The following is a 14,056-nucleotide window of genomic DNA, read 5'->3' as shown; positions in this document are numbered from 1 at the left end:
GACCTCAGAATGCAAAAGCAGACTGAAATCCTACATGATCAACTGACTTTTCCTATTTACAAAAACACAGCTTTCATTTATACATCTCTTCAGGGACAAACTGATGGAATGGAAATGGAATGGAGAGAAAGCTAGTAAAGTTTCTAATTCAAATGGTACTGCCTGCTCCATGCTTAAACCCCTGAAAAATGGCTCTGATTCTCCCTTGCAAGATATCACATGTAAGTGTTACTGGCACATTCTTAAAGCGCTAATGTTCAGCCTTTACTCTCTGAATCCCACTTGCATAAAGCATAGAAAGCCACATCATTTTAGTAAGAAAAGATCTTAGCAGAATGTCTAGTCCTTGTTCATGTTGTTTACTTCAGATAATTACCCGTGTTCATGTATGTTATCTATTGACTTTGCCAATATTCTCTTATCTTTTCTTTTACATGCAATTATAGCGTGGTGACCTTTTTGTTAGTATGGCTAAATGCAGCTTGATTCTGCATCTTAAGGAAGGCATTTACTGAAAGTAAGAGCGAAACACCTCCTTTATCACAGCACTCCCAGGAAGTACTGTAGGCCAAGGGTAAACATAATGCTTTGGGCTCTACAGACAAATTAAAGATGACTATAACAGGGTGTTATGTGTCTGTTGTGCCAAGGTATTGTTAAGACTTGGCGGAATAGTGAAAGGGCTGGAGCAAAGGCCTTAACTGCCTGTGAAGTGAAGATATCATGACATACTCCCAGCTGAATCTTGTGGAGATCAAGAGACCACGCAAACATTACTGTAAAGAGCACAAGAGAAAAAGCATTAAAAAAAAAAAAAAAGTGCCAGAACAGATAAAGTGTGCTCTTGCCCCAAATAGTGATTCCATGACCTCAATTCCTACCGACAAATGAAGACCAAATAAAAAATACAGAAAACATGTTCGTGGCTGCACTGCCCATTTTTAGATTTCTTACAGTTCATGTTTTTTTAACCTGCTCCCAGTTACGACTGCTGGCTTCCTTCAAAGGGGCGATCCCCTACATGTGTCTGAATAACAAGAGCCGTTCCCTGCGAGCCGGGGCTGTTTCCGTGCTGGGCAAGGTAGGTCTGCCGAGGCCGGTGCAGGGGCTGGGGCCTTCACAGTGCTCCTCAGGGTCTGACCTTGAGACGCCCTACCTGCCTCTCCTCTCCCTGGCTGGAGGCTGCTGCAGACTGAGAGTACGCGTCGGGTGGTTAATGATCGTTTAACTAGCGATGAAATAAATAAACAGGGATTTCATGTCCCATGGTGTGGAGCACCCAGAACGCCCGCTGGCTCCCACCACCCGCCTTTGGGGTTTGTCTTTCTGCTCCCCATTTCCATGGAGCAAAGGTCCCCCGCTCCTTGTCTAGCAGCAGTGTTGCAATAATCAGGCCGATAACGTAGGACGAACGGAGCCGTACCGTGTGCGCAGCGAGCCGGGAAAGGAGCGTGGGTTGTTGGGCTCCATGAAAATCCAGGCTGCTCCGGGGAGGCGGGAGCCCGCTGGCAGCCCATCCTTGGGAAGGAAGCGATGTGGCCTCCGAGGCAGCGGCTCTCCGTCCCGCCGCCTGCTCATCTGCCCAGGCACACGTGGCGTGAAACGGTAAATGGAGGAAGGGCAGGGCACGGGGTGATGATGAGGCTGGAGTGGGGGATGAGCGCGCCTGAGAGGGTGGCCAAACCACTGCTGAACGATTTCTTCCTTCGCTGCTGTTCTGATAAGAACGAGGGACCTTCGGGGACAGTCCTGTGCCTGGGGCTGTGCAGGAGCATTGCCAACGTGCTCACAGGGGTCCCCCCGCCTGTAAGGGCCTGTTAACATAAGCTCTTGAGCTAGTCCTTACCTTGGGAGCTCCTCTGTACCATACGAGAGGGCAACGCTCTTCTTTTGCAGCTCCCGGTCAGGCACTTGGCAGAAAGGGAAGGTGGGGATGGTGATGCAGATCTGGAGATGCGAGCGCCCGTGGTGACCGACAACCTTTCGAAGCAGTGATTTGGCCGTGCGAGAACTTTGTGGTTCAGGGTAGTGGGACCGTCTGACCGGGCAGGGAGGAGCAGGAGCCCTGGTGACACCAGACTCATGACTAGTGACACTACTTAGTACAGAAAAGTCGTTCCAACTTGTGGCACCAGCCTAGCGCAGCATTTGGGGCCCTGGGCCAATCGGAAAGCGGGGTTTTATATTGCCTAATTAATTCAACTGTCATGAAATTAAACTATCATGTACTTTGATATCTGTCTGTTTTCTCAGGTGCAGTTATATTTGAAGAGACCCCACGCCTGTTTAGCTGTGATCCCTTTTGGAAATAATTGGTGCAGTTTTGATTGATAATGTGTATTCCTCTTTAAAAGAAAACACACTATTTTTCATAATCAGAGGCTGAATGCATAATGAGTGCTCTGGTGCTGCCTTTAGCATCAGGTCTGTCAAACTGCACAGTTATTTCCATATTGATGCAAACTAAGATATTACACTCCCTCATTACATTGACATGGCACATCTTTCAACAGTCAGCTTCCAATCATACGTTCCTTGCAAACAAAATTACCTTCATTTTCTCTTTTGCTACAGAAGGAACTAGCAGTGGAAATGTGCCCTAACAAGCTAATCAACTAATTTTTAGAATATGTTTGAACCATTTAATATTCTAAAAGAAAACAAGAAAAAGTTGCTAATGGGTATGCTGGCATAAACAGAAATAAATAGACAACTGGTTGACTGAACGTTAGCATACTTAAGTTTTATCGAAGTCACAGTGGAATTCATTTTGCAAGTCAAAAAAGCGAGATCTATTTGTATCCGTAAGCCAAACAACCACATTTACTTGGTACATTCTTGAGCAGATAACCTTGGTTATGAAGGTAAAAGAAAAAGAGGAAACTATCCTTTTGTGAGCCAAATAGTTCAGGCGATAAATTGATTTTAGTGGGACCAGTGTGTAGGGCTACTGATAATAGTTTGTGTGATGAAAATGGCACCGCTGCTAGGAGAGTGGAGTCGTATTCTTGGCTATGGTCTACCATTCAGTGGGTTGGCAGGGAACGAGGATGTTTCCAAAGCAATATCCAGGGATGTGAAGAAGGGAAAGGCAGCTTTGCATTGCTAAATCGTAACTCTGGTACCAAATGCCAGGAAGCAACAGTCGGCAGGGAAAAGAGCTGGTGTTTAAATGAGCCGGTTCAATGAGAGGGGAAAGGGGGCTGTAACTAAAATGAATCACGGATGAGGAGTATCGACTGGAGAAGGCATTGCTAAGGTAGCCGAATGCTTCTGTGCCAGGAAGCTCAGCCAGAAGCAGGCTGAAGCCTGGAGCTGCCTCACCAGCCCATGGAGCCCCTTGCCAGGGCCCCAGGCAAGGGGCCCACAGAGACCCTCGGGAAGCTTTTCGAGGATCCTCCAGAGTTTTTGAGGAAACATAATTAAAAACAACAGCAAAAAAATCTGCAGAAGGATTACAAACCCTGTGGCAAGATTACCATTTTGCCTCACATTGTGTGGTTTATTTTCAAACAGGAGCTTGATTTCTTTTCCTATCAAGAAGTAGCTCTGCATTTGTTATTCTTGATAATTTGCTGTGCAAAATCCATGGAAAAGCAAACTATTTTACAGATACTGTATTTAGCCAAACCTGCACCGTGTAGTGCTACATCTCCTCTAGGTCTGAGTGTGGGAACAAGTGACAGTCCTTCCCAGTGCCAGGGTATGATTGCAAAGTCCTGCAATGATAAGGGCCCCAGGGGGTCACTGAGGCTGGTTGTGCCTTAAGACAGCCGTGGGCAGCACCTCTTCCTCAGGCAGCACAAGAAACAGCCGAGCCATCCGCACGTGACGCAGAGACTCGCCGGTGCAGCTGCGTGTCTTCTGTGTGGGTAACAGCTTCAGGCAGAGCGAGCACTGAGATGTGCACACGACAGCTTGCCGCTTTCAATAAGTATACACCGTGCAGAATATGAAGAGCTAGATTCTCAGCCCAGTCTTAACTGGGAACCAATTATCTGCAGATTTTGTTAAGGTCATGTGGACCTTGAAGCTTGTGAGTTGATCCTGAATAATTAGATGTCCAAAGCGTAGTAGTTCTATGCACACATAACCATAAGGAATATAGTGAATGATTTCCATGTCTGAAACCGTGATCTGAGAGCAGACCTAGTCTTCCGAGCTGTATGTCTAAAATTTGGGCGCTATATTTCACATTTCTTTTCCTATGTTACATTGGTGAATCCAGCCCTGAAGATCATTGGGTTAGAGTTGCTATAAAACCTAATATTATTATCAGCTGCATTTCCTTACATATCCAGGGAAAAATACCTTCACAAGGTGACAGCTGCATGGGAATTTTCCAGACTGTTGCCTGATGTGGGATTAAACAACACGTTGTGTATCAAGAGAAACATCTGTTTGTTCTTGAGCTGACTCTCAAATGAGGGTCCAGAAGAGGAAAAGGACTATTGAAGATGAAAGCTTGCACTTTAGCTATTTAGGGAAGAAACCCGTCCATTCTCCTGTAGAATAGTTCCGCTTGATCATAAAAATCAAGGTGGTGGTCGTACTGGCAAAATACCCCAGCACCGCAGCAGCATGACAGCCAGCAGATGAACCTGGAAACATTTTCATCCTAAAGTCATACCCTTGAGCCTAACAGGAGAGATGAAGAACAGATGTCCCAGGACCTGAAGAACTCTCAGTGTAGCGTATCCCTTATGGATGTCTTTTATGCAGACCCAGTAGTTTTGGGGGGGAGGTGGTTCTTAAGGAGTTTCTGATGATAAAAGCGACTACAGGAAAAAGAAAGATGGAAAGGATAATGTGGGGGCATGGAATGGGAGAGGTAACTTTCCCATCAATCTGTGTTTTTGAGAGGTTTTGAACATGTTCCTCAGTTTGCAGATTTAGATACAAATTTGTACAAAGAGGTGTGATAACTCCCCCTGAAACCTGATTTGATTTCCTCCTTTTGCTGTCTTATCTGGCATGGAAGAGCTTTTAGTCATACCAGATTTAAACTGTTATCCTCTCTGCTCAGCCAGAATATCGCCAGACAGTCAGACTTTTGGAGCTCAGCTTCGGGTTGCCTCTGAATGTACGTTTAAATTTTGAGCGTACTTTTCACCTAATCTCTGACTCCAAAGGTACAACCACAGAGTCCTAGGCCTAGTAATTTACATAAATAATAATTCTGCAAAAGATCCTTTTAATGATACCGATTATACGTAACTAAGTGCACTTTAAAGATTGATTTCTTTTTTTAGGTGATTGTTTTGAAGCATCTTTGAATTCATTAAGAGTAATTTTCCCTTTTTAAACTAAAAAGCCAAGTTTCCAGCGGGAGCTAACCTCCCTGACAGGTACATTGTTTAACTTTCAGATCTACTTATTTGCTTGCCAAATGCATCAGCCACAGAGCCCAAGAACAGCTGCACGGATTAAAAAATGCGCTAGTTACCCTTCCTCTTTTTCTCAGCATGCTTCATTTCTCTTCCCACAAGAAATCGCACGCGGTTGCTGCTACCCCGTTCACCCCCCGCCGAGGTTATTCCACGGCTCCCAGGCCAGGCTCGGCGGCGCTCCTCCCGCACGGATGGCCGTGGGCGAAAGGCCCCGGGATAATCCCCGCTCTGCTCCGCGCCGCTCTCACGCCAGGTCAGCCCTCGCACACCGAGCCGCATTCCCCAGCTGTGGTGCTTGTGTGCGTGTGCGCTGTGCTGCGGTAAGCAGTGGAGAGCAAACAGCACGGGGCTCCGTCCTTCCGATGCCTTGAGAGCGGCGGAAAGGCACCGTGCTTCTGTGCAGCGCTGGCTGAGCCTGCTCCGTTAGCGCCCCTGGGTGTTGCACTGCGCTTCTCCTACACTGTGGAAAAAAAGAAGAAAATAAAAGTTGAAATAGCTTCATTTAAAGTTTATGTATGTAAAGCATGAAGATCAGTTTGGTGCTTGCTGTCCATAACCAGCCCTACCCGCTCACTGAAAAGGCTCTGATGCCAGACCCTTTGTAGGCACCAGTAAACTGGCCGTCCACCCAGGCCATGTTCCCAAGACTGTCAAGACCACCTGGCAATTCAGTACCTTGGGTTTGAACTTGTGACGGTTTTCCACACTCTGCTTGCAAATATGCCGGAGTTGTTTCCATAGCCACAAGAATTCTTTCTTCCTTTCCACTTCTGTTATAAGCAGTAGGAGGCCATAGCCAAAGGCTTTCCTTCCCTTGGTAAAATGATGAAAACTTGTCTCTTATACTAGGAATGCAAAACTTTGTTCTTGGCCAAAGATCTAAAATATCAGTGTTTGTGCTACATTGCAAAAGATTGTTTTATATTTTCCCTGTTCATAATATTCTGCCCAGCCTCGAAGAACAACATCTGTAATTCATGTTTCATCATTAGCTATTTGGCATCGATGAGTTGAAAAGCAAGCAGCATTCAGAACTTCACAAGTTATTTTTTTTTCCCAAGGCTTCATTCCTGTAGCTGTGCTGCAGAGCTGTACTACCTGAGACATACGTTGCCTTTGTGCTAATGCCGAGATACAAACCGCCTTGTTCAAGAGAGAGGAAAGGTTTTTGTGGTGTAACATAACCTGGCTCTTGCGGACGTTCTAGAAGAAGCAGGATGTGCCGTAATGGTGATTTGAGTTCTCAGACTGGAGACGGGCGAGAAGTGTTGTGAGCTGGGTAAGATGGTAACCAGACAGATCAACCTTGACTTCCCTGCTCTCTGTTGGACATCCTTAGATAAGTCCTTTAGTCTCCCCGGGGAGGGAATGGGGGCAGTTGTCTGTGCCAACCTCGCACAGACGTAAGAATAGCTGCATTAAAGACTAGGAGGCTCCCAGATATCACGGGCAAATGGATGTGCACAGTAGAACGGAAGACTCTGACCATGTCCTTCCCTCTGCCCTGTGACCACTGTTTCTACTTACAGTTTCACTGACAGTTTAGAAAGATGCTGCTGAGGCACAGCCGTGTGCCCGTGTACGGTGAATAGCCCAACGGTACAGAACAACCGCCAGCCAGCGGCTGACAATCTGCTTGTAAACTCCTGTTGGAAAATAAAGACAACCCCGTTTTACAGTAACCAGATGCTGAACAGAATATTAGTACGTGCGAGTGCCTTAGGCTGTTGTTTTATAAAGGTCTGAAGAGGGCTTGCAAAAATGTAAAATCGCAAACAAGCATGAGGTTCAAAGGCTTCGCAAAGCTGTGAAATGTCGTGTAACGCAGGGTAGATATTGCCTTTTGTTTGGGTTTGGTACGTTGCATGTGATTAATTGTGGAGTGTTCCCCTCTAACTTACCTAACCAAGTTCCTCTGTTCTCGGCTTTTCCCTGTTCTTTATTATCCATAATTGGATAACTTTGCTCCAATTTTCTCCTTGGAACATTGGAGATAAGGTTTCTGTTTAATCATCCCACTTTAAGTACTTGCAATCAGACAGGATATTGCTGCTTTTAAAATAAGACAATGACATTTAATGAGTTTCATTTCTTCCTATACAAAAGATTAATTTATATGCTGGAGTCATCTTTTTCATTGGAAATTCTCTCTACTCTTTTTGAAATGATTCAACCTGGTTAACAACTTAATTCTTCTTTTATATTTCTGATTTGGTGGCTTTCATGACAAGCATTTGTTTGTCATCTTTTTACCAAGTCTGATTTAGCTTTTGTTTTTGAACTAAGCCGAAGCTAAGAAGCCAGACGAGTTGCAAGGGGTGTGAGTGCAAACGCGCTCCCATCGCGAGAATGCGGTGTTCTTCGGAAGGAGAACGGGGCAGGGGGAGAATGACTGCCCTGGGCTGCACCCGGGCTGATTTAAAGGCAGATAGCATCGCCACGCTTGGAGGCATGCTATCCTTTTCTTTACATGATAGAGTGAAACAGGGGGATTCTCCTAACAGCCCTCAGGGGCTCCGAAGGATCCTGGCCACAGCGATGGTGGAGGACCGCAAGGTCTGTGCGTGCCCATGGAGAAAAGCAGGGCAGGAGCAGTGCTGCAGCCGGCAGAAAACACTCCGCCGCGTTTCCCCGGCAGTGCAGCGAAGCCCCTGGCGCCGGGAGCTCAGCGGGACAGCCAGGCGGGACAGCCAGGCAGGTCAGCGCGGAGCAACAACGAGCCCGGCTACCTACAGTCCCCAAAATACATGCCATGGTGGGAGCGGACTGTGAAGAAGCTTTGTTGCATTTAGGGAGTCCGGCCTTGTACCCGGGGCTCTGCAGCAGGAGAGGCTTGGTACAAAGATCGGATGGAGAGACGTCAGCAACACGTAGGGTGTCTCTGAATTTGCTGGGTTCAAACTCTCTAGCTTTAGTGTTTAATATTCTTCTGAATTGCTCTTGGAAAGAAAAGTTTCATCAAGATGTTGTCTTATGACCACATCATCTGGTTATTTCTCTAAATACAGACATGAAATGCTTATTCAAAGCGTCGTACTTCCAGCGTTGTTACTGACAATTCCACATTTAATAAAATAAATTGAAATATAATGTTTATCTTTAAACGGGTAAATATTTGCCTTTAACTAGGTAAATACCATTCTTAGGAATTTATTTTGTTTTGCTTCTAACTTTGGTTTCTGATTTACATTTGTTAGACTGCTGTAGTGGCTATATATGTTCTTGTACCTTCAGAACAGTCATTTTTTTCTTTTAACTCAAGTTGTTGTTGTGTCTTTAAGTCAATGAGACCTCCTCCTTCAGTTGTGGCATTAGGGATTTTCAGCGTGTAGGAAAATGTACTTGAGCAATGCTCATTTATGAACTGTTTTTGTGACAAAACTCTCATTTCTAACAGATTTAGCCCATAATTGTTTTCTGGATTGTGTAACTGGCCCTTCTAGTGGACCTAATGTATAAGCACAATGTTCAAAATGGGTTGCTGTAATCCAGGTTGCCATATGAGAACTTTTCAAAACCTTTAATAGCTCTTAATGTGCTTTTGTGTCCTTGTAGGAGACAAATGGCTGTGCTAAGATGCTTTAATTTTTCCCAGTGCTTTTTTTTCCCCCAGGACAGTCTCTGTATGCGCGCGTGTTGCTTTTCCCATTGGTACATAACAAACGTGGTAGGATTTGCCCAGACGTTCAAGCTATAACACCATACTTCCATATGCGCTTGAGCTCCGTACTCAGTTTTTCTCAGTGTCAAGCTGTTCCCCCGTATTGCTGTCACTGCCACGGAGCAGCACTTCGTTTTCAGTTAAGTGGCATCTCCGTTTTTGAAGATGGCACTTCGTTTTCAGTTCCCCGTTCACCCGTTACGTTATGAATAAGGTCACCAGGAGCCTCCATGCGCCCACACCTCCAGGGCAGCCGTCATCTTCCCATTTTCTGCTCCTGCAGCCCTGGCCTCAGCGTCGCCCCCGTTGGCGCGAGGGTGCAGAGCCTCCCTGCAGCGTGGCCCGCAGCTCCCGACCGCTGCAGCGCTCCCGCTCGCGTGGCAGCGCCTTCTGCCCCGGCGCCGAGGCGTGGCGAAAGGCGGACAGCGGAGCGATGCTGCACATGCAGAGAGCAATTCTGCGCGGGTGAGCGGACGCTGATGATGCTTCCCGTGCGAGGCCTGGGAAGTATTGCAACGACGCTTTAGCGCAGTGCAGCAATCAGGCGCTAGAGTGTAATGAAAACAGGAATATGCGTTCACCAGGGTGTAAAAACATACATAGAACAGAATGAAAATGATTTTTCACTTAAGGGCACGCACATGTAAATACATGTATATGTCACTTGGCAGCTCTGTGGCACTTAAACCCAAACCCAAACCCTTGCGTTAGGGCATGGCAGCCACAAAATGAAAGTAATACAACAGACTAGATTGGATTTGCTCTCCAGATTAAGATCCTAATCTTGCAAATCACTCCAGGCTGCTGAAATCCTATGCCCACGTGATACCCGCTGTGTGGTGTGTTACCCATCCCCACGGTGGATGCAAACACGGAGCGCCGCACGGCTCGGGTAGCGTCTCTGCCACGTGCCCTCCGAGCTCCCACCGGGCTGCAGCCACCGCGCAGCAGCTCGCGGGGAGGCTCGGGGCGCTCTGCACGCCCGGCTGCCGGACAGGGCCCACGGAAAACACACCAAGCCTCGGAGATGACTAAGAACAAAAAACGAAGTAGACTGAAAAAAATAAAAGTCAGGCTCGGGACATTTAACCGCAAGCATTGCCTCCCCTGTTGAATTGTTTTTGCTGGCTGGAGAGACAGCCTCAACGTTGTTAGTACTCCAAGCATCGGTTTTGCATGGTAATTTCCTTTAAGAAAAAAATGCCGTGAAGTGAATGAGAGTTGACGTGACAGATTGTATCTGCTGTGTCTGTTGGCCCCAAAGGCAGTCATTTGTGTTTTAAAATTCAGTAATTATGTATGTACACAAATGCTTCTAATGGGTCCCAGTTAGCAACACAGGCCACCATACCTAAGCACTGTGTAGCAAAAGTGGGAAATATTAACATTGAATAAACTAGCAAGGAAAAGTGAGGCCCACCTGGGTGCAGAGAAGCCTCTAGAGGAGAAACCGCAAAACCAGGAAAAACCACAGGTTCCACAGCCGTGAGCAAGGTCGCTTTGAGAGGCTGGACTATAATAGAAGAGCGAAACCAAGGATCAGCCAGGAGCTGTTGCTTTGAAAGTCTGATTACATAGGCTTAGACAGAATAAATGCAACTCCACAGTGAGAGACCAAGGAGGGCTGTTTTCCAAGAACATAATTAATAACATTATTCTGATGATCTCCAGCTTAAGAAACTTGTTTAATCCATTCATTACATGGTTTATTAGAAAAAAAACAGGGTCAAATCATGCTGCCTCGTGAAACGAACTATATGTAGCATGAGGTTAAGTGGCTCCATGGGGTCCATCTAGCGGAGTTGCCCCCAGCCCCTTTGACTGGATGGGGTGGGATGGCAGCACAAAGCGATAGCCCGTCAGGAGGCTGGGCAGGGTGGAGCCATCCTGATCCAGATAGTCTGGTGACCTCCATAAATGAGCACATCTGTAGTGAGGTGTCATTGCCCCAAGGTGCTCCCAGCACTTGACCAGCCTTGCAGCTGGTTCCCCGGCCACCAGAGGACTGGCAGCAAAAACCTGCGGCAGGATGGAGGAGAGAGCACAGTGTTGCATGGGGAAACCTCTACAGGCCTGAAGCAGGCTGGGCTTTGCCTCTTTTCACCCTGCTACCTGCCCTGCTGCTTCCCAGGCCGGGGCCCTCATGAGAGCTTCTGCCTGGGCATGGTGGAGCAGAGGCTGTATCGCTCCTGCCACAGGAACATCTCATTCCTCTGCCGAACGGCGCTGCCTCTTAAGGCACAGATTTGTTAGTCCAACAAATGCACACAGTTCTTCTGGCTTAATCTGAATCTTCACTGTGGATAGCATGAGGTGTGAGCTGGCTCTAGCACTGATTCGTATTCTCCTGTGTTAAGTGGCTGATTCCTGTCTTAAAATCCAGCAGAGATCCTTGACCAGACAAAATGGGCTGTCGGGGAAGTACCTGGTTACTGAACCAACACAGCACTTCTCTTTCTCTCACTGCCTGGTGCCCTGTTCTCACTTGTACAATTATTACAAAAATCAGAAAGAATGTTGCCTTGAGATATGCTTTTCATAGTGGGATAGATTTTATTATAGCAGCCATACAATACTCACCATTATCATTTTGATTACATGCTCCTCTCATTTGCACTATTGGAACATTATCTGTGGTACATCCATTATTACTTTATAAGAAACTGAAACTACATCCTTAAGATGAATTGTAAGGAAGGATTTCTATTTTCTCAGATAGATATTTGGCTGAGAACATTAAGTGGCAAACATTATTTGTAAAAGTTTATTTTATTTTATTTACGTAAACTCTAAAAGAAAGAAATAACATAGATATTTCTAACAGACAGAAAAGCCTGCGGCTAGTTGCAACAAATGACTGCAATTTAGAATTCATGTACTATTAAGAAGTTCTGATTAAATTGTAAGTTCCTTTGAAGAAAGGAAGTGAAATAAATGGAAGTCTGGAGTTGGCCCAGTGAGCTTCGATGGTCTCGTGGAAGGCCAGGGTTCAACTGCGACTCACCGATTCCCTCTTCCCTCCTTGACCCAAGGTCTCAGAAGATCAGGTCCATCAGGAACATAATGTAGGAGGGCAGAAGGTCAGAAAGGCATCTGTGCTTGATAGCCCCTCGACAGTGGATTTAGAAAGGTGATCTGATCAGCTGGTGAGTGCAGATCGCAGTAGCACAGGTGCCCAGGCTGGGACCGCATTGCAGCAGGCACTGTGTATTTGCAAAGGGGCGGCCTTTGCCGTGAGCAGTTGGCTCCCCACCTTTTCTTTACCATGCAGAAGGCCTCATCCTCATTCTGTACAGGGGAAAGGAAAAGTGCTAGCCACAGAGACCTCACCCAGCTGTCTTGGTATCTCCATCACTTTGTCCAGCTGAAACCGTCCCCCTTCTGCTCAGAGTACCTGGGCACAAATCCAGACCCTATTCAAGGCCACAGTAAAACCTCCCGTGATTGCGACACAAGCAGATTTTCACAGGTCGTCTGGCTGAAAGGTGGCAAGAGCATCTGACTCAGCTAATTTAAAAAGATGCTTTATGACTTCACTGGAAGAAATCACACTTTGGCGTGTAGCTAAGGGAACATTTTCAGGTTGACTGCAAATCATAAATATTTGATGTACTATAATTACTGGTTCTTAAATATCATTTTCTAAATTATTATTATTTCTGTTAAATGCACAGAAACTTGGGATGGAACAGTGAGTTAATGCACTAACATTTCATCACTGGAGACCTGGATCTGTGGCAGGTCATAAGTGAAATTGGCTTTTCTTTCTTTCCACCCACCTGTATCACAAACCACTGCAAAAAGTGGAGCCAGTGCTCAGATGAAGCCAAAATTATCAGGGCAGTAGTCATGGGCTATGTGACATAATTTATACAGTTTCTGCCTGCATGATGCCCAACTCTGGCTGATATTTCCAGTCTCCAGAGTACCAAACTCATCTAGGCACAAAGCTTTTAAAGATAGCATTGGTCATCAACTAATAGAAGCTAAAACCAGAAGTAACTCAGGCCCATGAGAATACGAGCTGGAAGCCCTGCAATGATTTTATGCTCTGCTTTACCCCTCCCAGCTGGGTCATCTTTGTGTCTTTGGGCAAATGATTTAACCTCTCTCCTTCATCAAAGGCATCAGGATACAATAATTTCTGCTTCATGGGTCTGCGATAAGGTTTAGTTAATGTTTGTAAAGCACACTGAGGCCTCTGATAGGTGGCATCGTAGGAAGCATGTTCATCTTCAAGCTGTTAAAAAGAGCAGGACATGGGTGCTCCAGCAGGGCAGGGACAACAGGCCTCCGAGCTGGGCAGCTGGAGGTGACACAGGGGCATGGACCACCTGGGTGTCTTGAGGTCCTTCTCTGCATAAGCAAACCCAGTCCTGATCCTCTGGGAGACCACTTGTAGCCAGATCTCTAAATGCAAGATTTTTTCCCCACGTACCTCATCCACATGTACTACTTCACACCAGAACTTCCTATAATTGGCACTTTGCAGCCTCGGGCTTTGAGTCGCTGTTGGCGAGCCAAGGGGTGCAGCTGCAGCTCTCCTAGGTGGAGGTTTCTAATTTCTAGGTGTTAAGTAGCAGTTGAGAGCTGCCAGTCAAAAAATGAGCATTACAGTAGGCCGAGTCCTGTGTTCATCACTGAGGTGAGCAGATGCAGTCCCGTATTTGGCCAGCGGTTTCCGGCTGAGGTTTGAATTCCCTGCCATTTTGTTGGTTTATGCCTGACCCCTAGTGCTATGTGAATGTACCTATTCTGCGGTTCAATTATTACTTACAAGTTGGCAAACAGAAGGAAAATATTCAAACTAATCTGGAATAAGTCAGATATACTTTTTTTCACCTCTGGGGAGATTTTCAACTATAACAATGCAGCTTTGAGCTTCTGACAGATGCTAATGAATTGTTGTTTACATGTTTGATTTACTGCCTAAACAAAGATAAGACATGCTCTTGAAAACACATTGAATGCACAATCCAAACACATCCATTAAATCTGTCACAAT

This window comes from Apteryx mantelli, chromosome 7 (genome assembly GCF_036417845.1).
Source record: "Apteryx mantelli isolate bAptMan1 chromosome 7, bAptMan1.hap1, whole genome shotgun sequence".
Classification (NCBI taxonomy): Eukaryota; Metazoa; Chordata; class Aves; order Apterygiformes; family Apterygidae; genus Apteryx; species Apteryx mantelli.
The sequence above is the reverse complement of the archived record's forward strand: the minus strand, read 5'-3'. Positions refer to the sequence as shown.